Source organism: Protopterus annectens, chromosome 12.part0 (assembly GCF_019279795.1).
Source record: "Protopterus annectens isolate FY-2018-M chromosome 12.part0, PAN1.0, whole genome shotgun sequence".
In the NCBI taxonomy this organism is placed as follows: Eukaryota; Metazoa; Chordata; order Ceratodontiformes; family Protopteridae; genus Protopterus; species Protopterus annectens.
The window spans coordinates 859333105-859341329 of record NC_056746.1 but is presented as its reverse complement, the minus strand read 5'-3'; the positions used below and the strand labels follow the sequence as shown (position 1 = coordinate 859341329).

At 42.2% G+C, this 8225-nt stretch overlaps 1 protein-coding gene across 1 annotated transcript in view; it reads right to left on the bottom strand.

The window, feature by feature from the left end:
• Positions 1 to 293: 293 nt before the first annotated feature.
• BIRC7 (baculoviral IAP repeat containing 7) overlaps positions 294 to 8225 on the bottom strand; it is a 517300-nt gene continuing 509368 nt past the window's right edge. The window contains exon 8 of the mRNA XM_044088967.1: positions 294 to 1423. The gene's annotated coding sequence lies outside the window, so the exon portion shown is untranslated. The remainder of the gene's footprint in view (positions 1424 to 8225) is intronic.

Here is an 8225-nt window from a genome sequence, read left to right as displayed (position 1 = left end):
GTCACTACTAGACAGACGCACAGTAAACTAATTCTATTATGTAAGGGGGTCTTCACTGTGTCACTACTAGACAGAAGCACAGTATTCTAAATCTATTCTGTACACTTTTGTACCATTACATGGGGTGGCGAAAGCCACATCACTATGGCTAGGCTTATAAATGCCCCAGGGCAGATAGCCTAGTACTAAACTATGAAACTATGAAACTATGAGATGGGAGTGTTGACTATCATACAACTCTACTAGAGACAGGCAAATTACACAACTAATATGCTAATGGAAGGCCCCACACTTTATCCTTATAAAAAATTATTTTAAGCAAAACAGCACATGAAGCATTGTGCCTCACCTAGATGGAAAAAAACTGCAGCTATCCTATTACAAATGCACTGATGTGTCTTACTTTGGCTATACAAATAGCTTTATTGTTTACAGCTTTCAAAGAGGAAAGTGAACACAATAGTAGATATAATGCATGGCTAGAGCAGCAAAGTCACAAAACTCAAATTAGATCATATATTAACTATTCATGAGTATGGCAATATTTTTTTCTTCTTGCAGAAATCACAGTGTACAGGATTTTTCCTTATGCAGCGCTCTTTAAGCACTGCCATAGAAATGGAGCAAAAAGGTCTGGGATGAAAGATTGGAGATAAATAAGCAATCCTCTAGAACACATATGTCATGGTTATTGGTAGCCAAAGATAAAGTTGTACAGAAATCTGAGTTTTAACATCATTTTTATGCAAAGAAAGCTGATACCCTCTCTCACCCAGAAGTACAGGGAGTTGTTTTTACTCTGGATCCTGAAGAACCAAAGGTAATGACAGATACAGGCTGCAGAAATTCTCTTCTCCAGAGGAACATTACTTCCAATTTTGACCAGAAGGTGGCACCATAGACATTATTTTTCAGCAGCAGATGTAGTGAATCACTTAAAACAGCTTAAACAGGAAATGGCGCTAGGAAGGCTGTCCCCATTTAGCTGTACCATTCATTCTATTTTTTATTTTCACTACAAAGCATTTGAGGAGGAGATCTGTCTAAAGGACATGCAGTGTACTTCTCTTTACAAACCGACGTTACCGCACTCTGCAATGGGGAAGCAGAACTACATGTTCCCCGCTGCACTTACGAAGGTTTTTTTACAGATTTCAAAAGACTTGCTTACACTATATTTCTCAGAAAAATATGCAAGCATTTGCAGCAAATTCTGTGGAAAATGTGTTCCGCAACATGGTTATGCTTCTGTCATTACTTCTTTCATCTTGGATTCTTACTGTTGTATAATACATTTTATATCATTTTCTCTGAGTGCATTAGTGATCTAGGTTTCATTGCACTGAGGTCAGCAACAATTCAAAACAGGTCTTCTCTCGGTTTAAACTAGGCACATAAATCTTCCAAGGAAGAACAGTTTAACCTGGAGAAGGAAAAAAAAAAAACAAACATTATGAACTTGCAGACAGAAAACACACACATAATAACCCAATATTTCATTCCATTAAATAAAGTCTGATTTTATGACCCCCATATCAATCAAGCCTTCTACTACATTCTTCCCCTCTCAACCATCAGTCATGAGGTGTGTAAATGTTCAAATGTAGGCTTGAAAAATCAAGTTAAAAACATAGGCCAAACAAATATAAATTCACTGTGAACAGTAAAGGATACTGAAAAGGTACAACAGCAATGTTGTCCAAAAAAAAAAAAAATCTTCTTTATACTGGTAACAGGCAACAGCATTCAAAGTAGTTTCAAGAATAGTGCATCTCACCTCCAGGGTTGTGATACAGAATAACAAGATGGAACTTCTCCTTGTCCAAATTACCATTAATAAAGCCACGTATCACATCATAGCTAACTATAGTACCCCCTCCATGCCTTCCCTTGGACCATATATCCTACCTGATTAGTATGAAGTCCCTATGAATTGGGCCAAATGGCTCCTTACTGAAATGTCGGCACTCGAAATGCAGAGTACCGACAAGCTGAAAAAAAAATACCGAAACTATAGGAGAAGAGCGAATCTCCAAAATCAGTCCTCTCCTTTAAACTTCTTTTTTTTTTCGGGGGGGGGGGGTAAGCCCCCCACCCTCAAAATTATATAGGCCGACTCCAAAATCACCATACTTTGGAGAAAAGAGAATATTCCAAGAAATATGAACATTCAGTCTCCGTATTTCAGGACTTGCTCTAGCAGGGCCCCAACATTTCAAATGATTACCAGGCCAAGCACCACTCTTCAAGAGGACTTCATCTACCCCTCCATCAACTGGTAGACTTATACATCCCCTAACCTATACACCCAGAGATTTCTGGAGTTCAGAAATACAAACTTTCTGGACCAGATAGAATGCACACCAATTAGGGAAGACAAAATTTTGGACTTAGTCCTCACCTACATGGGACAGCTTTGTTACCAGCCAGTCGTAACTTTCTCCCAAGTCAAATCGGTCACATTCACCAGAAGACTGAAGCTGGAAGGATCTTCAAATACCTCAGTATCACAGGTTATATGAAGGCTGCACTACTAAAACTAAGTGATGATCTGGCTAAATTCAACATTCACCTACAATCAGATGACCCCACTACTTACGCAGAATCCTCTACCTCCAAAGTCTATGCACATTTGAATAGCTGCATAGATGAATCTGTTACCCTCTGAAGTAAATACAATGCCAAATTTAAAAATGAACCCACAGCCGGCCTTAGGCATAGGCCAACTAGGCGGCCACCTAGGGCGCTGCTCTAGCAGGAGCGCTTTTCCAGTATTTATTTGGTGTAGGTAGACCAGGATGGGGGCACTGGATGGTATGGTGGAGGGGGGGGGCGCCGTGGAGCCCTTTTGCCTAAGGCACCAGTTGACCTAAGGCTGCTCCTGAATGAACTCCTATAGTGGAATCCAAATATAAAAGGCTCTACAATAAAAGGAAAAAAAACACATTGCGCACTATAATTACAACTCTCAAGATGAAAAAATGCTCTTGCTAAACTTAACAAGGAACTCTAGTCACTGATCAAAACAACTAAAGCTATGTATGAGGCAAATGTATCCACTCAGGCTAACAAAAAACATAAAGTCTTCTTTAGCTATGTTAGAAATGTCAGAAACAACACCCACCACTGCAAAGCGCTAATAGTAAATTATATCGCATGCTCGGATCCTGAGAACATAGCAAATCTACTAGTAGATAAAATTAGCCCTAACTTCACTCCCCTCTCTCCCATTCCTAGATCACATGCTGATGCCTACACACACACACACACACACACACACACACACACACACACACACACACACACACACACTCTCCACAAATCTCCCAAGAACAATTCCACAAAGCACTTTCCAAGGCCAAGAACACTACAGGGCCAAATAATGTACTAAGCTGCCTAATGGTCAGCATGAAACAGGACCTATTAAACCCTTTTACAGAGGCTATTCAGTATCAGACTCCAAACAGCCTTCATGCCAGATAACTGAATGACAGCAACAGCCATCAATCCACATAAAGTTGGTATTTCAATTAACCAGTAGTGTGTCAAATTGCTGAATGCAGTTTCAGCAAACATAAAATGTTTGAACACGGTTTGCTGAAAATGCTTTTGCCAGCAGTGGAGTGTGTCTCTTTCATCATTGGTTGTGCGACTGTGGAGTTTGTATATAAACATTTAGGGTGTGTTGGGGGGGTCTGCCTACTTGGAGACTACGCTTGTCACCCTGCAAAAAAGTTTCCTCCAATGTTCGATGAAGGTAGTTTCAATAAATAGTTTTTGAATGCTTTATGTTAATCAAAACTACCTTTGGTGAGTCGACATGAATCCCAATGGACCCAAGTAATTACAGACTCGTATGTATGACTAGCCTCATCTGTAAGGCTATGGAGAGGATCATTATGGAAATAAAGAAGGACATAAGTAACCTACAAGCTCTTTGCCCAAGTTAGTTAGGCTTTGTCAAGGGGTGGCCATGGTCACAGCAAGAGGTTCTCTGGTTCGATCCTCGGCTGGGGTGTCTTCTGTACGGAGTCTGCATGTCCTCCCTGTGGTCGTGTGGGTTTCCTCTGGGTGTCCCAGTTTTCTCCCACATCCCAAAGACATGCTGTAGGTGGATTGGACACTCTAAATTGGCCCTAGGCGTATGTGTGTGTGTGTACCTTCTGTGGAAGGTTGGGTGCTGGGCAAGGTTGGGCGTCGGGCTGGCAACTCAACACCGTAAAAACTCCACTGCCAATCAAGAGCGGACAAGGTGATCTGCTGTGATGACCCCTAACTGGAAGAAAAGCCAGAAGAAGAAGTTAGGCTTTGTCAAGGCAGATCCTGCCTGCTTAATCTGGTCAATTTTTTCAAAAATGTTACTGAAGCAATGGATGAGAGAAAAATCAGTTCACACATGCACATCTAGACCGTCACAAAGGTGTTCAACACCCTCTGATACTCAAGCATTGTTGATAAATTCTCCCAGCTCAAAATTAATCACTGTGTAATTTGTTGGATAGCAAACAGACTCACAAATAGAAATCAGGAATTTAGGGTAGGTATCTCTGCCTCCTGCAAAAGACACATCAGTATTATTGTACCCCAGGGTTCAATGCCTGAGCCATTAATCTTTGGCATTTATTTCTATGTGGTTACAGCTAATGTTAAGGGTTTTGGCTAAGTTTGTAGATGACTATTAACTTGGTGCCATCATAAAATCTCCAAAGGACACCAACATTTTCCAAGAGGGCCATTCCCAAATAAACATGTCATAACCATGCACTAAACCTAAATGCCAAAAAATGTATAATAGTTTTCACTGGCAAGCATGACATCCACTGTAACTATCACATCAACAAAACACCCTTGAAAATTGATCAAATCAGTAGAGACCTGGGAACCTATATGAACAACAAAATTGTCCTTTGATCACTGTGTATCCACTATGTAAGAAAGCCTTTTTCATTGCACAACTTATTAGTAAGGGTATGGCATCCAGGTCTAGGGATGTAATTAGCAAAGGTATGGCATCTAGATCCAGGGATGTAATTAGTAAGGGTATGGCATCTCAGTTCAGGGATGCATTTAGTAAGGGTATGGCATCTCAGTCCAGGGATGCAATTTGTAAGGGCATGGCATCTCGGTAATTAGTAAGGGCATGGTTTCTTGGACCAGGGATGTAGTTAGTAAGGTCATGGTGTCTTGGTCCAGGGATGTAATTAGTAAGGTCATGGCATCTCGGTCCAGGGATGTAATTAGTAAGGGCATGGAGTGTTGGTCGAGGGATGTAATTAGTAAGGGCATGGCGTGTTGGTCCAGGGATGTAATTAGTAAGGACATGACGTCTTGGTCTAGGCATATAATTAGTAAGGGCATGGCATCTCAGTCCAGGAATGTAATTAGCAAGGGCATGGCGTGTTGGTTCAGGGATGTAATTAGTAAGGGCATGGCATCTTGGTCCAGACATATAATTAGCAAGGGAATGGCATCTCAGTCCAGGGATGTAATTAGTAAGGGTATGTCATCTCAATCTAGGGATGTAATTAGTAAGGGTATGGCATCTCGGTCTAGGGATGTAATTAGTAAGGGCATGGCATCTCGGTCCAGACATAATTAGTAAGGGTATGGTATCTTGGTCCAGAGATGTAATTTGTAAGAGCATGGCATCGCAGTCCAGGAATGTAATTAGTAAGGGCAAGGTGTCTCAGTCCAGGCATCTAATTAGTAAGGGTATGGCATCTCGGTCCAGGGATGTAATTAGTAAGGGCATGGCATCTCCATGCAGAGATGTAATTTGTAAGAGCATGGCGTCGCAGTCCAGGAATGTAATTAGTAAGTGCGTGGTGTCTCTGTCTAGGCATACAATTAGTAAGGGTATGGCATCTCAGTCCAGGGATGCAATTAGTAAGGGCATGGCATCTCTGTCCAGGGATGTAATTAGTAGGGGCATGGCATCTCAGTCTATGGATGTAATTAGTAAGGGTATGGTATCTCAGTCTAGGGATGTAATTAGTAAGGGTATGGCATCTCGGTGCACGGATATAATTAGTAAGGGTAGGGTGTCTCGGTCCAGGGATGTAATTTGTAAGAGCATGGTATCTTTGTCCAGGCATATAATTAGCAAGGGTATGGCATCCCAGTCCAGGGATGTAATTAGTAAGGGCATGGCGTCTCCATCCAGGGATGTAATTTGTAAGAGAATGGCATCTCAGTACAGGAATGTAATTAGTAAGGGCATGGTGTCTCAATGCAGGCATATAATTAATTGGTCCAGGGATGTAATTACTAAGGACATGTGTTGGTCCAGGATGTAATTAGTAAGGTCATGGCATCTCAGTCCAGGAATGTAATTAGTAAGGTCATGGCATCTCGGTTCAGGGATGTAATTAGTAAGGGCATGGCGTGTTGGTCCAGGGATGTAATTAGTAAGGGCATGACGTCTCGGTCCAGGCATATAATTAGTAAGGGTATGGCATCTCAGTCCAGGGATGTAATTAGTAAGGGCATGGCATCTCAGCCCAGACATATAATTAGTAAGGGCATGGCATCTCAGCCCAGACATATAATTAGTAAGGGTATGGCATCTTGGTCTAGGGATGTAATTAGTAAGGGTATGGCATCTTGGTCCAGAGATGTAATTAGTAAGGTCATGGCATCTCGGTCCAGGGATGTAATTTGTAAGAGCATGGTGTCTCAGTCCAGGAATGTAATTAGTAAGGGCATGGTGTCTTGGATCAGGCATATAATTAGTAAGAGCATGGCATCTCAGTCCAGGGATGTAATTAATAAGGGCATGGCATCTCAGTCCAGGAATGTAATTAGTAAGGGCATGATGTCTTGGTCCAGGCATATAATTAGAAAGGGCATGGTGTCTTGGTCCAGGCATATAATTAGTAAGGGCATGGTGTCTTGGTCCAGACATATAATTAGTAAGGGTATGGCATCTCGGTCCAGGGATGTAATTAGTAAGGGTATGGCATCTCAGTCCAGGGATGTAATTAGTAAGGGCATGGTGTGTTGGTCCAGGGATGTAATTGGGAAGGGTATGGCATCTCGGTCCAGGGATGTAATTAGTAAGGGCATGGTGTGTTGGTCCAGGGATGTAATTAGTAAGGGTATGGCATCTCGGTCCAGGGATGTAATTAGTAAGGGTATGGCATCTCAGTCCAGGGATGTAATTAGTAAGGGCATGGAGTGTTGGTCCAGGGATGTAATTAGTAAGGGTATGGCATTTCAGTCCAGGGATGTAATTAGTAAGGTCATGGCATCTCGGTCCAGGGATGTAATTAGCAAGGGTATGGCATCTCAGTCCAGGAATGTAATTAGTAAGGGCAGGGTTTCTTGGTCAAAGCATATAATTAGTATGGGTATGGCATCTCAGTCCAGGGATGTAATTAGTAAGGTTATGGCGTCTCGGTCCAGGGATGTAATTACTAAGGTTATGGCATCTCAGTCCAGGGTTGTAATTAGTAAGGGTATGGCACCTCGGTCTAGGGATGTAATTAGTAAGGGTATGGCATCTCAGTCTAGGGATGTAATTAATAAGGGTATGGCATCTCGGTCCAAGGATGTAATTAGTAAGGGTATGGCATCTCAGTCCAGGGATGTAATTTGTAAGAGCATGGTGTCTTGGTCCAGGCATATAATTAGTAAGGGTATGGCATCTCGGTCCAGGAATATCTCCAGCCGACACAAGCATCCTCCAAAAGGGCCTCATAGAAACAGACAACTGGTGCCAGAGCCATGGCCTCAAGATAAATGCCAAAAAGTGTATAGTCATCCCCTTTGGCAAAAACAAAGTGCCCACAAATTACCACATAGGTGGTAATCCATTAAGTACAGAAGAAGTAATTAGGGACCTGGGGACCCAAGTTGATAGCAATCTCTCATTTGACAACCACGTGGCCAAAGTGGTTAGAAAAACATTTTATATAGCCCACCTAATCATGAAGGGATTCACATCTAGATCAGGGGAGGTCATCGTGCCTCTTTACTCATCCCTCATCAGGCCCATAATTGAGTACAATGCCCCTTTTGGGATGTACCTTACCAGACACCTGCAGCAACTGGAAAGACCCCAAAAGTACCTCACCAAGAGGATCAAAGGGCTCAAACAGATGTCATATACTGCCCAGTTAAAGAAACTCCAGCTCTACTCAGTGGCATACCACCTGTTCAGAGGCGATCTGTGCCTGACGTATAAAGCCATGTCCAACCCGGAACTAATGGACATGCTGCACCTC